General features: G+C 36.2%; 1 protein-coding gene across 8 annotated transcripts in view; it reads right to left on the minus strand.

Annotated features, from left to right (window-relative positions):
• The window catches only part of ASCC3 (activating signal cointegrator 1 complex subunit 3), a 384,990-nt gene that overhangs the window by 309,720 nt on the left and 54,540 nt on the right, over positions 1 to 20,730 (minus strand). Inside the window, exon 1 of one of the 8 annotated variants that reach the window (XM_017958161.3) lies at positions 8,129 to 10,136. The exons of the other annotated variants lie outside the window; for them this stretch is intronic. The gene's annotated coding sequence lies outside the window, so the exon portion shown is untranslated. Of the gene's footprint in view, positions 1 to 8,128; positions 10,137 to 20,730 lie in introns of those variants that run through there. 8 annotated transcript variants of the gene reach the window in all.

Here is a 20,730-nt window from a genome sequence, read left to right on the forward strand (position 1 = left end):
CACATGTACTCCTGAACTTAAAATAAAAGTTAAGAAATATAAATAAAAATTTTAACAATTAAAAAAAGAAATACAGGATTGAGCTACACTATAAACCATCTAAACCTAACAGACATCTATAGAATAACTACCCATCAAAAGCAGAACATATACTCTTCTCCAGCACACATGAAACTTCTCCAGGATAGATCATATAGCTGGCTATAAAACAAACCTCAATAATTTTAAAGTATAGAAATAATACAAAGTATGTGTTCCAACTACAATAGAATGAAACTAGAAATCAGTAACCAAAAACACTGGAAAACGTACAAATATGTGCTAAATAAACAAAACAAAAAGAACTGAACCAAAAATTAATGAAAAGAGAAATCAGAAAACACATCGAGATGAATGAAAATAAAGATCCAACAGAGCAAAACTTATGGGATTCAGCTAAAGCAGTGAAAAGGGAAAAATTTATAGCTATAAATACATATAAAGAAAAAATAAGATCTCAAACCAGTAACCCATCAACCTTAAGACACTGGAAAAGGAAGAGCAAAATAAACCTAAAGCAAGCAGAAGGAAGGAAATAATAAAGTTCAAAGCAAAAAGTAAATGAAATCAAAACTAGAAAAACAATATAGAAAATAAAGGAAACCAAAGGTGTTCTTTGAAAAGATTAACAAAATGAACAAAACTTTAGCTAGATTGACCATGAACAAAAGAGAGAAGATGCAAATTAGTAGGATCATATATAAGTCAGGACATACTACTAAGCTGAAAGAAGTAAAAAAGGTTCTATAGGAATGTTATAAACAATTGTATGCCAATATATTAGATATATGAGATGAAAGGGAAAAATTCCTAGAAAGCTACACACTACCAAAACCAACCCAAGAAGTAATAGATAATCTGAACAGACCTATAACAAGTAAAAGATTGAATTAGTAATCAAGAAACGGCCCACAAAGAAAAGCCCAGGTCCAGATGGCTTCACTGTTGAATTCCACTAAATATTTAAAGAAGTTAATACTAATTCCTCACGCTAGTTACAAAAAGAGAAGAAAACATTTCCCGATTCATTTTAGGAGGCCAATATTACTCTGACACCAAAACCAGATAAACACATCACCTGAAAACTATAGAGCAGTATCTCTTAGGAATATGAACACAAAATTCCTCAATGAAATACAAGCAAACCGAAAGCAGCAATATAGAAAAAGAATTATAAACCATGATAGTGAGATTAATGTCAGGGATACAAGGTTGGTTCAGCATTAGAAAACCAACTGATAGACTACATCATATCAATAGAATTAAAAAAACAAATCACATGATCAGCTCAACAGATGCAGAAAAATGAACTAGAAAAAAATCTAATACTCTTTAATAATAAAAACATTCAACAAAGTAGCTCTTGAAGGGATCTTTCACAATGTGATCAAGGGTATCTATGAAAAATTCACAGCTGGCCAGGCGCGGTGGCTTGTGCTTGTAATCCCAGCACTTTGGGAGGCCGAAGCAGATGGATCATGAGGTAAGGAGTTTGAGACCAGCCTGGCCAAGATGAAACCCCATCTCTACTAAAAACACCAAAAATTAGCCGGGTGCAGTGCGGGCACCTGTAATCCCAGTTACTCAGGAGGTTGAGACAGGAGAACCGCTTGAACACGGGAGGCAAGGAGAAGGTTGCCGAGAGCCAAGATCATGCCACTGCACTCTAGCCTAGGCGACAGGGCAAGACTCCGTCTCAAAAAAAGAAAAGAAGAAAAATCCGCAGCTAACATACACAGCAGCATTTCATAATTGTGAAAAACTATATACGTAACCCACTAAGATTAGAAATAAGAAAAACAAGTCTGCACTCACCACTTCTATTGAACACTGTACTGTAGGTTCTAGGCAGGGCAGTTAGGCAAAAGCCAAAAAAAAAAAAAAAGAAAAACAAATATAAGGCATCTACATTAAAAAGCAGTAAAACTACATATAGAAAAAAACCATTAGAAGGGATAAACAAGTTGAGCAAGGGTTACAGGATAGAAGATCAATATACAAAAATCAATTATAGTTCTATAACTAGCAATGAAAAATCTGAAAATGAAATTGAGTAAAAAATTCCATTTACAAACCAACCTAAATCCATAGACAGGATTAAGAAAATGTGACACATATACACCATGGAATATAAAAAAGGATGAATTCATGTCCTTTGCAGGGACATGGATGAAGCTGGAAACCATCATTCTCAGCAAACTATGACAAGGACAGAAAACCAAACACCGCATGTTCTCACTCATAGGTGGGAATTGAATCAGTTGGACACAGGGTGGGGAACATCACATATAGGGACGTGTTGGGGGGTTGGAGGCTGGGGGAGGGATAGCATTAGGAGAAATACCTAATGTAAATGATGAGTTGATTGGTGCAGCAAACCAACATGGTACATGTATACCTATGTATCAAATCTGCACGTTGTGCACATGTACCCTAGAACTTAAAATATTAAAAAAAAATCCATTTACAATAGCATCAAAAACATTATGTATCAGTCAGGGTTCTCTAGAGGAACAGGACTAATAGGATAGACGTATACATGAAAGGGAGTTTTTTAAGGCATATCGACCCACATGATCACAAGGTGAAGTCCCGAAACAGGCCATCTGCAAGCTGAGGAACAAGGAAGCCAGTCCAAGTCCCAAAACCTCAAAAGTAGGGAAGCTGACAGTGCAGCCTTCAATCTGTGGCAGAAGGCCCAGGAGCTCCCGGCAAGTCACTGGTGTAAGTCCAAGAGTCCAGAAGCTGAAGAACTTAAGAGTCCGATGTTCAAGGGCAGGAAGCATCCAGGAAGGGGGATGGGGGGAGATGAAGGCTGGAAACTCAGCCAGTCTAGTCTTTCCATATTCTCCTGCCTGCTTCATTCTAGCTGTGCTGGCAGCTGATTAGATTGCGCCCACCCAGACTGAGAGTGGGTCTACCTCTCCCAGTCCACTGAACTCAAATTCTAATCTCCTTTGGCAAATACTCTCACAGACACACCCAGGAACAATATTTTGCATCCTTCAATCCAATCAAGTTGACACTCAATATTAACCATCATACATTACTGGGAAAAAAATCGAACAAAGGAAGTATAAGAGTTCTACACTGAAAACTTCAAATATTGCTGAAAGAAATTTTAAAAGATCTAGATAAATGGGAAAACAGTCATGTTGATGAATCAGAAGACAATTGCTAGGATCATAATAAACCCCAATTTGCTCTACAGATTAAAACCAGTTTCTATCAAAATCCCCGGTGACTTCTTTATAGAAATTAACAGGCTGATTCTAAAAATCAGATGGAATAGCAGAAAACCCAGAATAGTCAAAATAAACTTGAAGAGAACAAAGTTTAAGACTCACATTTTCATACTTCTAATTTACTACACAGCAACAGTAATTTAAAGAGTGTAGTACCAACATGAGGATACACAGACAGATCAACAGAGTAGAACTGAGAGTCCAGAAATAAACTCAAGCATCTATAGTCAACCAGTTTTTTAAAAGAATGCCAAGACTATTTAAAGGGAAAAGAAGAGACTTTTCAGTAAATGATGATGGGACAACTGGCTAGTGATGTACAAAAAATTAAGCTGTACCTTTACTTCATACCATATAAAAAATCAACTCAAATGAACAAATGACCTAAATGTAAGAGCTAAAATGATAAAACTCTTAGAAAAAAACCCAGGAATGAATCTTTATGGCTGTAGATGTGGTAAAGAATTCTTTTTTTTTTTTTTTTATTATACTTCAAGTTCTAGGGTACATGTGCATAACGTGCAGGCTTGTTACATATGTATACTTGTGCCGTGTTGGTGTGCTGCACCCATCAACTTGTCAGCACCCATCAACTCGTCATTTACATCAGGTATAATTCCCAATGCAATCCCTCCCCCCTACCCCCTCCCCGTGATAGGCCCCGGTGTGTGATGTTCCCCTTCCCGAGTCCAAGTGATCTTATTGTTCAGTTCCCACCTATGAGTGAGAACATGCGGTGTTTGGTTTTCTGTTCTTGGAATAGTTTGCTGAGAATGATGGTTTCCAGCTGCATCCATGTCCCTACAAAGGACACAAACTCATCCTTTTTTATGGCTGCGTAGTATTCCATGGTGTATATGTGCCACATTTTCTTAATCCAGTCTGTCACTGATGGACATTTGGGTTGATTCCAAGTCTTTGCTATTGTGAATAGTGCCGCAATAAACACACGTGTGCATGTGTCTTTATAGCAGCATGATTTAGAATCCTTTGGGTATATACCCAGTAATGGGATGGCTGGGTCATATGGTACTTCTAGTTCTAGATCCTTGAGGAATCACCATACTGTTTTCCATAATGGTTGAACTAGTTCACAATCCCACTAACAGTGTAAAAGTGTTCCTATTTCTCCACATCCTCTCCAGCACCTGTTGTTGCCTGACTTTTTAATGATTGCCATTCTAACTGGTGTGAGATGGTATCTCATTTTGGTTTTGATTTGCATTTCTCTGATGGCCAGTGATGAAGAGCATTTTTTCATGTGTCTGTTGGCTGCATGAATGTCTTCTTTTGAGAAATGTCTGTTCATATCCTTTGCCCACTTTTTGATGGGGTTGTTTGTTTTTTTTCTTGTAAATTTGTTTGAGTTCTTTGTAGGTTCTGGATACTAGCTGTTTGTCTGATGAGTAGATTGCAAAAATTTTCTCCCATTCTGTAGGTTGCCTGTTCACTCTGATGGTAGTTTCTTTTGCTGTGCAGAAGCTCTTTAGTTTAATTAGATCCCATTTGTCAATTTTGGCTTTTGTTGCCATTGCTTTTGGTGTTTTAGACATGAAGTCCTTGCCCATGCCTATGTCCTGAATGGTACTACCTAGGTTTTCTTCTAGGGTTTTTATGGTATTAGGTCTAACATTTAAGTCTCTAATCCATCTTGAATTAATTTTCATATAAGGAGTAAGGAAAGGATCCAGTTTCAGCTTTCTACTTATGGCTAGCCAATTTTCCCAGCACCATTTATTAAATAGGGAATCCTTTCCCCATTTCTTGTTTTTGTCAGGTTTTTCAAAGATCAGATGGCTATAGATGTGTGGTATTATTTCTGAGGACTCTGTTCTGTTCCATTGGTCTATATCTCTGTTTTGGTACCAGTACCATGCTGTTTTGGTTACTGTAGCCTTGTAGTATAGTTTGAAGTCAGGTAGCGTGATGCCTCCAGCTTTATTCTTTTGACTTAGGATTGTCCTGGAAATGTGGGCTCTTTTTTGGTTCCATATGAACTTTAAAGCAGTTTTTTTTTTTCCAATTCTGTGAAGAAACTCATTGGTAGCTTGATGGGGATGGCATTGAATCTATAAATTACCTTGGGCAGTATGGCCATTTTCATGATATTGATTCTTCCTATCCATGAGCATGGTATGTTCCTCCATTTGTTTGTGTCCTCTTTTATTTCACTGAGCAGTGGTTTGTAGTTCTCCTTGAAGAGGTCCTTTACATCCCTTGTAAGTTGGATTCCTAGGTATTTTATTCTCTTTGAAGCAATTGTGAATGGAAGCTCATTCCTGATTTGGCTCTCTGTTTGTCTGTTACTGGTGTATAAGAAGGCTTGTGATTTTTGCCCATTAATTTTGTATCCTGAGACTTTGCTTAAGTTTCTTATCAGCTTAAAGAGATTTTGGGCTGAGACAATGGGGTTTTCTAAATATACAATCATGTCATCTGCAAACAGGGACAACTTGACTTCTTCTTTTCCTAACTGAATACCCTTTATTTCTTTCTCTTGACTGATTGCCCTAGCCAGAACTTCGAACACTATGTTGAATAGGAGTGGTGAGAGAGGGCATTCCTGTCTTGTGCCAGTTTTCAAAGGGATTTTTTCCAGTTTTTGCCCATTCAGTATGATATTGGCTGTGGGTTTGTCATAAATAGCTCTTATTATTTTGAGATACGTTCCATCAATACCAAATTTATTGAGCATCTGAAATATGACATCAACAGAATGAGCAAAAAAAGAAAACAACTTAGATTTCATCAAAATAAAAAAAACTATTTGTGCTTTAAAGGATACCAACATGAAAGTGAAAAGGTAACCCACAGAATAGGAAAAAATATTTGCAAATCATGTGTCTATCTGATAAGGGATGTGTATCCAAAATATACAATGAACTCTTACAACTCAATAATAAAAAGAAAACCCAATACAAAAATGAGCAAAGGATCAGAATTTCTGCATGGACTATACATAGATGACCAATAACCAGGATGATACTCAACATCATTAGACATCAGAGAAATGCAAATCAAAATCACAATGAGATACTACTTAACACCCATTAGAAAGGCTATAAAAATGGAAAATAGCAAGTTTTGGCAAGAATGTGGAGAAAACAGTTTCCTGGTTCCTCAATAAGTTGTTTTGTTGTTGTTGTTGTTTTGTTTTGTTTTTTAAGTTGGGGTCTTGATCTGTCACCCACGCTGGAGTACAGTGGTACAATCATGGCTCACTACAGCCTTGAATTCCTGGGCTCCTGCCTCAGCCTCCTGAGTAGCTGGGACTATAGGTGCAAACGAACACACTCAGCTAATTAATTTTTTTGTAGAGACAAGATCTCACTAGGTTGCCCAGTTGAGTCTCAAACTCCTGGCCTCAAGCAACCCTCCTGTCTCAGCCTCACAAAGCACTAGGATTGTAGGCATGAGCCACCATGTCCAGCCTCAACAAATTAGACACAGAATCACTATATGACCCAACAATTCCTTCTAGGTATACGCCTAAGAGAATTGAAATATGTGTCCAATCAAAAACATGTGCACAAGTTTGGCTATTCATAATAACCAAATAATAGAAACCCAAATGTTCATCAAATGAACTGATAAATGAAATGTGATATATGCACACAATGGAATATTATTCAGCTATAAAAAAAAAATGAAGTAGTAGGCAGGGCGTGGTCATTCATGCCTGTAATCCCAGCACTTTGGGAGGCTGAGGTGGGTGGATCACAAGGTCAGGAGTTCGAGGTCAGCCTGGTTAACACGGTGAAACCCTGTCTCTACTAAAAATACAAAAGTTAGCTGGGCGTGGTGGTGCGACCCTGTAATCCCAGCTACTCAGGAACCTGAGGTGAGGCAGGAGAACTGCTTGAACCCAGGAGGTAGAGGTTGTAGTGAGCCGAGATGGTGCCACTGCACCCCAGCCTGGACGATAGAGCGAGACTCTGATTCAAAAAACAAACAAACAAACAAACAAAAAATGAAATAATAAACAACATGAATGAACTTTGAAAACGTTTTGCTAAGTAAAAAAACAGTCAAGAAAAACCATATTAGAGGATTCCATTTGTATAAAATGTCCAAAATGGAGAAATCTCCAGAGATCGAAAGTAGATAATTGGTTCACTAAGGGACGAGAGGGTAAGGAGAAGGAGAAGGAAAGATGGCAGTTAAAGGTCAAGGATTTCTTTTTGAGGTGATGAAAATGCTCTAAAATTGACTGTGGAAATGACTGCCCTCAGCTGTTAATATACTAAAAACAATCATTGATACACTTTATATGGATGTCTTATATGTTGTGTGAACTACGAATCAATTAAGCTACTATTTAAAGCTTACAAACCAAAATGACTTACAATAGAAAATGTAACAACAACAACAACAACAACAAAAAAAATGCCAGTCCCAGCGGCTTATGCCTGTATTCCAACACTTTGGGAGGCTGAGGCAGGCAGATCACTTGAGCTCAGGAGTTCGAGACCAACCTGGGCAAAAAAGTAAGACTCCATCTCGTCAAAAAATACAAAAATTAGCCAATCATTGTGGTGTATGCCTGTGATCCCAGCTACTCAGGAGGCTGAGGTGGGAGGATGGCTTGGGCCTGGGAGACAGTGGTTGCAGTGAACTGAGATTGCGTCACTGAAATCTAGCCTGGGCAACAGAGTTAGATTCTGTTTCAAAAAAAAAAAAAAAAAAATTATATATAGTTTTCCCTAAAAGCATTTTGAATGAGTGTCTTGAATTGCCATTAGTGAGATATAAGCTGTGTGCTTAAGGTTAAGACCGGTATTAAAGAACCTTGAAAATTCAAATAGATAACTATAATACATACCTATACAGTTACTTTCTCTCACCTGATTTGAAACAAATAAGAAATGCTCTTTATATATAGCATGAACTCTCCTTTAAATCCCATCAACTCTCAAAAAATTTGTTAATTCTGAAAATGAAAATGAGACCATTTATTCCATAAGAAAATAATTTATCATGGCAGAGATACCCTTACATATCTTAACTATTCAAAGTTAATCCAAAATGCAATGTTCACACATAAGTTCTAGTTAGAAATATTTAGCCCAATACATACTTCTTGGAAACCACCGGGATATTTCGAAGATAACTTCTAGTGCAAAGTCCCAAGCATAGGATCACCACACAAAAAAGCATATTATTTTTTAAAAATAACACACCTAAGTCCTAGCAAAAGAGACAAAAAGAGTGCTTTGCTCTTAATAGGACTTCCATAATCCCAAGATGAAAATCCCCATCAGAATTCTGAGATCAGCTGCCATTAGATTTAAAGAAATCCCAAAAACATGCTTCCCACAACATTTGCATTTTTCATCCAGATTGAAAGCAGGTGTCATTCTCACTCAAGATTTGCACTACAAACTAATTTGGCACTCAGGGTGACTGTTCATAAAAGCACAGCTGTCTGGATCACTGCTCTACACACAGATACAAGTTTCTGAAGTTATCAAATTAAAAAAAAAAAACAGCAAGGAAGAAGTTAGCTGCGGGTATAGAAACAGACTTCTACTAAAGAGATTTTTAAAATAAAACATGAACGAATGCAGCTCTCCAACAATGAAAAGGCAAGTTTCACTATTCTGGCAATAAACTATGGATGTGAGATTTAAGAGAGACAAGATAGGTATAGACGGGTAACATCCTTTTCCTGGTAGAAATTGTTAAAGTCATTATTATCTGTTAAGGTATTTTCCAACAGAAAAAGGTGCTTACAGTTATTCTTATTAATATAAAGCCTTATTCCTAAAATTAAATTTTAAGTAGTTCTTCACAAAATTCATGAATAGAAACAGTCAAAAAATTAACCAAAAGACTCAGAGATGCCAAAAAAAAATTTGTTGAGTTGTTGAGATGCCAAAAAAAAATTATTTCCGGGCATGCACAAACTAAAACACCATTACTTCCTTTTTTCTTGACAATGCAACACATTTAATATATGAATGCAGCTTTGAATCTCTCAAGAAAGGTAATCCTCATTTTCCACATACACAGAATTATATCACTGTTATTCCAACAGGAACAAAGCTATAGTGTATGTTAAATTCCCAATACAATATCAAATGAATCAAGATATCACCACAAATGCAAAATTAGAAGTAATGTTAAGCTTTTTAAATAATATACCATGGAAAATCACATTATAAATCATATAAAAACTGGCTTAAAAAAGATACTATAAGCCTAAATATGAACTGTAAACCTGAAAACTGGGTTATGCAGAGGTAAACTGAGGGTTTCTGAAACCACAGAATAAATATGACAAACGTAGTTAGATTATGGGTTTACTTAAAGATGCAGAAGCAAAATATTATATCCAAGTAAAACACAGTTCTTGCCATGTTATTGTGCTATTTGAACCCTGCTCCAACTAAAGTGTTGAAGAAATAATTAAGTAAGCACTAAAACGGGCTTTAAAGCAAATAAAACTTACAGAAGGTTTGTAAGTTCCATTCTGTTTCCATCTAGTGAATACTAGAGAATTCATCAAAAGTCAAAACTAAATCTACTTGGAATTCCAAAAGTCCTCATTCAAAAGAGAAACCAACTATTTTCGACATAAATAGTCAACATTCTGAAAAATAGCTGATGATGCACAGTAGGCAGAATATCTTGATGTGAATGAGGCATCCTTATCATTTCTCAGTCTTTTGGCTAAGATCAAGAATCATTTTGAATTAGAATATGGTCAGGCAGGTTATGGAATTAATGTCAATATTGAGATCAGCCACTAAAGTTGTTATTCAAGGATTGGTCATCACTCTCTCCTGCTTAATAATTTTATCAATGATATATAAACTAGGAGACATATTAAATAAAATAAATTAAGAGTATTAATATGGTACATAATAATATCCATATTTTCGAACTTTATATATAATCTGATATAATCATCTAAGAAGTATTAGAGGTAAACATAAAACTTCACAATTAGATTTAAAAACTCATATGTACTGGGGAGAAGTTCCAAGATGGCTGAAGAGGAACAGTTCCAGTCTATAGTTCCCAGTGTGAGTGACCCAGAAGACGGGTGATGTCTGCATTTCCAAATGAGGTACCAGATACATCTCACTGGGGCTTGTTGGACAGTGGGTGCAGAACAGTGGGTGCAGCCCACGGACCATGAGCCAAAGCAGGGCAATGCATTGCCTCACCTGGGAAGCACAAGGGCTCAGGGAATTCCCTTTCCTAGCCAAGGGAAGACCTGACAGATGGCACCTGGAAAATCGGGTCACTCCCACCCTAATACTGCACTTTTCCAACGGTCTTAGCAAACAGCACACCAGGAGATTATAACCCACACCTGGCTCAGAGGGTCCCACGCCCACGGAGCCTCCCTCATTGCTAAAACACCAGTCTGAGATGGAACTGCAAGGCAGCAGCGAGGCTGCCGGAGGGGTGCCCACTTTTGGTGAGGCTTGAGTAGGTAAACAAAGTGGCCAGGAAGCATTCCTATACACCAATAACAGACAAACAGAGAGCCAAATCATGAGGGAACTTCCATTCACAATTGCTTCAAAGAGAATAAACTACCTAGTAGTCCAACTTACAAGGGATATGAAGGGCCTCTTCAAGGAGAATTACAAACCACTGCTCAATGAAATAAAAAGAGTACACAAACAAATGGAAGAACATTTAATGCTCACTGATAGGAAGAATCAATATCGTGAAAATGGCCATACTGCCCAAGGTAATTTATAGATTCAATGCCATCCCCATCAAGCTATCAATGAGTTTCTTCACAGAATTGGAAAAAACTACTTTAAAGTTCATATGGAACCAAAAAAGAGCCCACACTGCCAAGACATTTCTAAGCCAAAAGAACAAAAGCTGGAGGCATCACGCTACCTGACTTCAAACTATACTACAAGGCTACAGTAACCAAAACAGCATGGTACTGGTACCAAAACAGGGATATACACCAACGGAACAGAACAGAGCCCTCAGAACTAATACCACACATCTGCAACCATCTGATCTTTCAAAAATCTAACAAAAACAAGAAATGGGGGAAGGATTCCCTATTTATTAAATGGTGCTGGGAAAACTGGCTAGCCACATGTAGAAAGGTGAAACTGGATCCCTTCCTTACACCTTATACAAAATTTAATTCAAGATGGATTAAAGATTTAAATGTCAGACCTAAAACCATAAAAACCCGAGAAGAAAACCTAGGCAATACCATTTCGGACATAGGTATGGGCAAGGACTTCACGTCTAAAACACCAAAAGCAATGGCAACAAAAGCCCAAATTGACAAATGGGATCTAATTAAACCAAAGAGCTTCTGCACAGCAAAAGAAACTACCATCAGAGTGAACAGGCAACCAAAAGAATGGCAGAAAAATTTTGCAATCTACCCATCTGACAAAGGGCTAATATCTAGAATCTACACAGAACGTAAACAAATTTACAAGAAAAAAATCAAACCAACCGCATCAAAAAGTGGGCAAAGGATAAGAACGGACACTTCTCAAAAGAAAACATGCAGCCAACAGACACATGAAAAAATGCTCATCATCACTCGCCATCAGAGAAATATAAATCAAAACCAAGAGATACTATCTCATACCAGTTAGAATGGCGATCATTAAAAAGTCAGGAAACAACAGGTGCTAGAGAGGATGTGGAGAAACAGGAACACTTTTACACTGTTGGTTGGACTGTAAACTAGTTCAACCATTGTGAAATACAGTGTGGTGATTCCTCAAGGATCTAGAACTAGAAATACCATTTGACCCAGCCATCCCATTACTGGGTATATACACAAAGGATTATAAAACATGCTGCTACAAAGACACACGCACACGTTATGTTTACTGCGGCACTATTCACAATAGTAAAGACTTAGAACCAACCCAAATATCCATCAATGATAGACTAGATTAAGAAAATGTGGCACATATACACCATGGAATACTATGCAGCCATAAAAAAGGATGAGTTCATGTCCTTTGCAGGTTCATGGATGAAGCTGGAAACCATCTTTCTGAGCAAACTGTTGTAAGGACAAAAAACCAAATACCACATGTTCTCAATCATAGATGGGAATTAAATAATGAGAACACTTGGACTCAGGGTGGGAACACCACACATCGGGGCCTGTTGTTGGGTGGGGGGAGTGGGGAGGGATAGCATTAGGAGATATACCTAATGTAAATGATGAGTTAATGGGTGCAGCATACCAACATGGCACATGTATACATATAACAAACCTGCATACATACATGTAACAAACCTGCATGTTGTGCACATGTATCCTAGAACTTAAAGTATAATAATAAAAAGAAAATAAATAATTTCCATAGTAAAAAAATAAATAAATAAAAAGTATAAACTGCATATACTCATGCTTCTCACTTATCACAGGGTAAATTTAAAACTGATTCATTAAAAAGTTGTCTTTTTCAAGAATTCAAAAGACAAAGAATTTTGAGAAATACTACATTTTTATTTAAGTTCCTTTTTTCTTTCTAATTCTACACTTTAACCTGCTACTTTTCATAAGTAAATTGATAAAAAAGTTTTTTTGGGGGCTGACATATTAACTGTAGATTTTCTATGCAGTGAACATGGTTATATATAAATCTGAATTGTCCAACTACTTTGTTGGAACAGTTCCTACTGACTGGAACTGCTGGGGCGAAGCATATACAAAATCTACATTTCTAGTAAATTTCCTACAATCAGTGTAAGCTTTTCCAGTGTTTGAATGTTTCCCATTTCCTAAAACTGCTCAAATATTAGATATCAGTATTTTAAATCACTGATAATGTAATGTTACAAAGAAACTGCTTTTTTCTTCTGTTAAAGTTAAGCTAGATAATCTTCGTATAGCCTTATTGGTTGTTATTTCATTTTCCTCTGTTCCTTTTATTTTCACTTCTCTTGTAATATTAGCCTCTTTGTTACTGATTTCTAAGAGCTCATTTCAGATTAAGGATGTGAAGATTTTATCAAGCATTGCAAATGAAATACCATGTTTATTCCTGTTTATTTTATTGTGGTGTTTTATTTTTTTGGTTGTACAGAAGTTATGTATTAAAATCTAATCCTGTTCTTTATGGCCAAAAATAAATAATAGTAATAATAAAACTCATGTGTACTTGTATAAGATGGAGAAAACTGGTACCACAAATACATTACATGAAAGCCGTGAAGGGTAAAGGATTAGATTTTTGTTTGTTTGTTGTTTTGCAAGCTCAATGTGAATAAAAAATTCAATAAAGGCTAGGAAAAAAATTAATATCTCAATAGCAATACAGTGTGTTAAACACTCCATGTGACATTCCAAAGGATGCTACAATGATTGAACCATATTTATTGATTTTTGAGTTAAATTATAATCTATACTTTTTAAGAAGACTACAATGAAAAATTGAAATACATTCAGAAAAAAGTAACCAAGATAGTAAAGAGTCTGTTTATAGGATGTTTTTGAAGCTTGTCCAACCCATGACCTGCAGGCCGCATGTGGCCCAGGACAGTTTTGAATGTCCTAAATTCAAATTCATAAACTTTCTTAAAACACTAGGAGATTCTTTTCAGATTTTTTTTATTATTATACTTTAAGTTGTAGGGTACATGTGCACAACGTGCAGGTTTGTTACATATGTATACATGTGACATGTTGGTGTGCTGCACTCATTAACTCGTCATTTACATTAGGTATATCTCCTAATGCTATCCCTCCCCCCTACTCCCTACCCACAATAGGACCTGGTGTGTGATGCTCCCCTTCCTGTGTCCAAGTGATCTCATTGTTCAGTTCCCACCTATGAGTGAGAACATGCGGTATTTGGTTTTCTGTTCTTGTGATAATTTGCTGAGAATGATGGTTTCCAGTTGCATCCATGTCCCTACAAAGGACACGAACTCATCCTATTTTATGGCTGCATAGTATTCCATGGTGTGTATGTGCCACATTTTCTTAATCCAGTCTGTCACTGATGGGCATTTCGGTTGATTCCAAGTCTTTGCTATTGTGAATAGTGCTGCAATAAACATATGTGTGCATGTGTCTTTATGGTAGCATAACTTATAATCCTTTGGGTATATACCCAGTAATGGGATGGCTGGGTCGAATGGCATTTCTAGTTCTAGATCCTTGAGGAATCGTCACACTGTTTTCCACAATGGTTGAACTAGTTCACAGTCCCACCAACAGTGTAAAAGTGTTCCTATTTCTCCACATCCTCTCCAGAACCTGTTGTTGCCTGACTTTTTAATGATCGCCATTCTAACTGGTGTGAGATGGTATCTCATTGTGGTTTTGATTTGCATTTCTCTGATGGCGAGTAATGATGAGTATTTTTTCATGTGTCTGTTGGCTGTATGAATGTCTTCTTGTGAGAAGTGTCTGTTCATATCCTTTGCCCACTTTTTGATGGGATTGTTTGTTTTTTCTTGTAAATTTGATTGAGTTCTTTATAAGCTCTGGATATTAGCCCTTTGTCAGATGAGTAGATTGCAAAAATTTTCTCCCATTCTGTAGGTTGCCTGTTCACTCTGATGGTAGTTTCTTTTGCTCTGCAGAAGCTCTTTAGTTTAATTAGATTGCATTTGTCAATTTTGGCTTTTGTTGCCGTTGCTTTTGGTGTTTTAGACACGAAGTCCTTGCCCATGCCTATGTCCTGAATGGTATTACCTAGGTTTTCTTCTAGGGTTTTTATAGTCTTAGGTCTAACATTTAAGTCTCTAATCCATCTTGAATGGAACAGAACAGAGCCCTCAGAAATAATACCACACATCTACAGCCATCTGATCTTTGAAAAACCTGACAAAAACAAGAAATGGGGAAAGGATTCCCTATTTAACAAATGGTGCTGGGAAAATTGGCTAGCCATAAGTAGAAAGCTGAAACTGGATCCTTTCCTTATTCCTTATACGAAGATTTCTTTTTTCTTTAAGCTCATGGGCTAAAAATAGAGATAATGCCAAGTAATATTCTAGGAATGCTATTTAAGTTTTTTTTCCTGGGTAAAAATGCATCGACTTCTTACTACTACTCTTATAACTTGGTTTCTAATGATTCTTCATCTAAGTTCCTTTAGAAATATCCCTTTTACAGAGCCTCTTAAAAAATCTCACTCAGTCTGATGGACTTCCCTTTGTGGGTAACCCCACCTTTCTCTCTGGCTGCCCTTAACAGTTTTTCCATCATTTCACCTTAGGTGAATCTGACGAGTATGTGTCTTGGGGTTGTTCTTCTCAAGGAGTATCTTTGTGGTGTTCTCTGTATTTCCTGAATTTGAATGTTGGCCTGTCTTGCTACATTGGGGAAGTTCTCCTGGATAATATCCTGAAGAGTGTTTTCCAACTTGGTTCCATTCTCCCCATCACTTTCAGGTACACCAATCAGACCTAGATTTGGTCTTTTCACATGGTCCCATATTTCCTGGAAGCTTTGTTTGTTCCTTCATTCTTTTTTCTCTAATCTTGTCTTCTCACTTTATTTCATTAAGTTGATCTTCAATCTCTGATATCCTTTCTTCCGCTTGATTGATTTGGCTATTGACACTTGTGCATTCACAACTGAACACAGTATTTAAAATATAATTTGATCGGCCAGGCGCGGTGGCTCACGCCTGTAATCCCAACACTTTGGGAGGCCGAGGCGGGCGGATCATGAAGTCAGGAGATCGAGACCATCCTGGCTAACATGGTGAAACCCCGTCTCTGCTAAAAATACAAAAAATTAGTGGGCCGTGGTGGTGGGCAACTGTAGTCCCAGCTACTCGAGAGGCTGAGACAGGAGAATGGCGTGAACCCGGGAGGCAGAGCTTGCAGTGAGCCAAGATGGATCGCGCCACTGCACTCCAGCTTGGGCGATGAGCAAGACTCCGTCTCAAAAAAATATAGATAGATAGATAGATAGATAGATAGATAGATAGATAGATATAGATATAGATATAGATATATAATTTGATCAGCACAGATCACAAAGATTACTACCAAGCTGGAACTAGTATTAAGCTTCTCTGAACATAGCACAAAATGGTAATGACAACAAAATGTAGACTACAAACTGAATACGCAGCGAAACAAAAGCCTTTGGTTTTAATTTTTTTTCCACATGAACTTCTGTTAGGCTAAGTCTCCCACAAACTGTACTTTTTTTGTTCATATTTTGAGAGAGTCTTGCTCTGTCGCTCAGGCTAGAGTGGAGTGGCGTGATCTCGGCTCACTGCAACCTCTGCCTCTCGGGTTCAAGCAATTCTCCTGACTCAGCCTCCCAAGTAGCTAGGACTACAGGCGCCCACCATCGAGCCCGGCTAATTTTTTGTATTTTTGGTAGAGACGGGGTTTCACCATATTGGCCAGGCTGGTCTCAAACTCCTGACCTTGTGATCTGCCTGCCTCGGCCTCCCAAAGTACTGGGATTACAGGCGTGAGCTGCCGCGCCTGGCCAAACTGTACTTTATATAGTATTTTTTAAGTCCAGAACTCCAAATGGATCCTTATACAGTTTACTTTCATACTGTTTCCTCATTGTAGTCTTTTGGAAGCTTTCTAAGTCCACATGACATCATCCACCATATCGGTAATACTATCAATGTTGAATCTGACTTTCACAAGTTTTAGAACCACACCTTTATACAGATTACTAATTGAACTGCTGAGGACAGAACCAAATTAAAAAACTGCAAGATAAAGTATGAAGGTCTGCTCCCAAACTGGCAATAAATCAATATTCAGAGTAAGGTTTTTCAATAAAACTGCAGGATAAAGAATGAAGACCTGCTCCCAAACAGGCAATGAAACAAAATTCAGAGGAAGGTTTTTCAATCAACTACTAAGTCCATCTAAACTGTATTTTACCAGTCTACATTTCTCTTTCTTCTGTCATTTAGATACTTCCTGTCTAATATTGTAGCTGCCAGCAACAAGAGCTACTTATATTCTACATAATTAAAATTAAATAAAATTTAAAATACAATTTCTAAGTCACATTAGCCACATTTTAAGCAATCAATAGACACATGTGGCTACTGTCTACCATGTTGGAGAGCAAATACAGAATACGTCAATCATCACAAAAAGACGGCATTAGTCTGGATTCTACTGTAAAATGTTCCGCTAAGATTTAGATGGAGTACGTTTACATCACATCATTTATCTGTCTAGTTGTATCATACTTACTACCAATTAGTTTTTATAAGTCCACAGTTCACACTGGGGTTCACATTTTGTGTTTTATACTTTACAAGTTTTAACAAATATGTAACGATTATAATGACAAGTATCCACCATTACAGTATCATTCAGAATCATTTCAGTATCACTCACTACCCTTAAAATCCTGTGTTCTACCTGTTCCACCCTTTCTCCCTTTCCCCAAATCCCTGAAAACCATTTATTTTTTCATTGTCTCCATAGATTTTGCCTTTTGCAGAAGGTCAAACAGTTGGAATCACAGAATATGTAGCCTTTTTAGATTGGCTTCTTATACTCAACAATTTTCATTTAAGGTTCTTCTAATTTTTTGTGGCTTTATAGTTCATTCCTTTTTATCACTGAATCATATTCTATTAGATGCATTCACCACAGGGATTACCCATTTACCTAATGAAGGATATCTCAGGTGCTTCCAAGTTTTGGCAATTATGTCTTTTTTTATTTCAATAAATTTTGCTCTTTATAAATACTATAATGTCCAAAAAATAAGCAAACAAATCCTATACAGACAAATGCTAACAGGACACCACTATATTGTACACTTTTCATTTTTCCTTTTTATGTTTTCCAACTTTTCTAAAATTATAAACATATTAATCACAGAAAATTTTTTATTTTTAAACAACACAAACCAGATTTTATCATTTGTTTCACGTTTTGTCTACTAAGAATACACCATTAATTTAATAAAATGGATTTTCACATTTACCTTATTTAGAATGAACATCTAAAATTTTAAAGAAAAATCCATTATCATGTAGACAAAGTCAGCTCAAAATTAAAATACAAGGACTAATGATTAAACAACTCAATTTCCTTTCAAAACTTATTTCTCATATGAAAAATGTTTTTGTCAGATAAACACAGTTTAACCACTTGGGTATCATGTTGACACACTGAAAAACCAATTTAGTAATTCATATTAATAATTATTATTTCATAATAGCAAAACAAATCTTTAGTGGGTGTCTGAAAACTGCAGAATATCAAACCCTATATATACTATGCTTTTTCCTATATATACATGATAAAGTATAATTTATAAATTAGCCACAGTAAGAGATTAACAACAATAATTTAAAAATAGAACAATTATAACAATATTGCAGCACCACTACTCTTGGCTTTGGGGTGCATTATTAAGTAGAATAAGGGTTACTGAACACAGTCACTGTGATACTGCAACAGTAGACCTGATAACTAAGAAGAAAAGAGCTAATATGATAATCAAGGAGGCTACTAAATGTCTACAACGAGATGATTCATGTCCCAGGCAGGACAGAGCAAGATGGTACAAGACTACTCACAAGGACGTGTAATTTAAAACCCTGTTGTTTATTTCTGGAACTTATCATTTAATATTTTCAGAATGTGGTTGACTGTCAGTAGTTGAAACCACAGAAAGCAAAACTTCGATAAGAGGGGACTACCACATATTCTTTTCAAGTAGAAGACATGGCATTTAGACAATAGCTAGTTAAGAAAAGGAATAGCAACTTATAGACAAAAAATAATAATAATAATAATAATTTAACTGAGCATCTGAATGACCAGACATAAAATGTAGCAAATAGGAGAGGTATTTCTTTTCAGTAGGCTCATTTGTTGTATATCTAGAAGAAATGAACACCTATCACAGAAAGCAATACCTAAAACCCATTACATAGATACAACATTTGTATGAGATATATTACATTTCATGGTAGACAATCAGTATGTAAGCAATAATGTTTACTCTCTTTCCTTACGAATATGGACAATGAAAGAAAAATCACAGCATTTATATGTGTAGGTACCACCTGTACCTCTCCGTGTTGCCTTATGGGAATTGGGGCTCCTAGAACAGGTACAAATGCTGATATTTAGGCTACTGCTATTGCTGCAAGTAGTAAACTGTCCTTTGTCTTTGTTAAAAAAAAAAAAAAAAAAAAGGAAAAAACGAAAACATAGCATTTATCAAGGAATCAATCTTTCTACTTAAGGGATTGCAAGACATAAACTTGCTTCACAGAAATTCAATTCACAGTTCACAAGAATATTATATCACAAAGCACTTTTTCTGGGTATGAGGTGATATGTAAAATGCATAAGCAACTAAGTTATGGGAAACCTATACTCATATAAAACTAAAAACGGGGTTAAAAACATCAAAGTAAAGCAAAATATAAATAAGACTAATATAAGTTAGTATGATTTCTTGGTTTGGTTTTGTTTTCCCCAGAATCATCAAAATACTTATAAAGGCTACAGTTAAGTTATCCTTATTAAAACCAATATAACATCATGAATAATTTTCTATCACCTTGATCAAACTAGTTTTCAATTTTAACCCTAAGTAGAAAAGGTTTAGTTATTCTTCTGTTTTCAAGTTTTAGAATATTTATAAAAGACTAAAACAGTTTATCACAACAAAAACGTGATCTTATAAAGATAATAACAATCATTTCTCTTTAAATAAAAACACTAAAATATATTTTACTTTTAAATTTCTTCTTAAAATTGTCTTGAAAAACCCTTTCCCTTTTATGCTTCAGAGAAAAAGGAGGATGCCTGCTAAGAGAACTAGTATTATCAATTAAAATTATAAAGACGGCACAAAATTCACACTTTAATGCAACTCTTCTGGTTAAAAAAGAAAGACAGAGACAGAGAGAGAGAAAGGTGCATTTGAACTTAAAAATAAAACTAACATCTCCCTCAACCAGAAATTCGACAAAATAGACAAAGCAATGAGCAGAGCTAAAAGTTGCGGTAAGCTCAGCTACAGTTCTGGACAGCTAGGCCAGGAGTTTGGCTCCTGCTGGGTAACCTAGATAAAAATTGATCCATGCAAATGGGAACTAGAGCTAATCTTAATGGAAGCCAGGGATTAGACATGGAGCTTCCATGTTCATGAAAAAAAAAAAAAGCTGAACTACCATCGAAATGATTCCTAGGGCCACAGCTACTATAGAGTCAGGGCATGGAGTAAGGAGGAATGTGAAGGGGGAATCTTCAAATTAAGGTCAGTCTAAAATTAAAATTCTAAACCATAAGAAATATTACACTAAAATTGGCAGTCAACAAAATCAGCAATGAAACATAAGAAAATAATATGAAACAACATGACAAAGACTTTGAAATAAGTATTATAAAGCTGAAAAGACAAAACAGTTGCTTTATTAAAAAAGGAATTTATAAAACAAAACAAAAAAGTTAAAGAAGAACCAGTGAATAATAAAAAGAGACATGCAGAAATCAAGAAATAAAA

The sequence above is a fragment of the Papio anubis genome, chromosome 6 (assembly GCF_008728515.1).
Source record: "Papio anubis isolate 15944 chromosome 6, Panubis1.0, whole genome shotgun sequence".
NCBI lineage: Eukaryota > Metazoa > Chordata > Mammalia > Primates > Cercopithecidae > Papio > Papio anubis.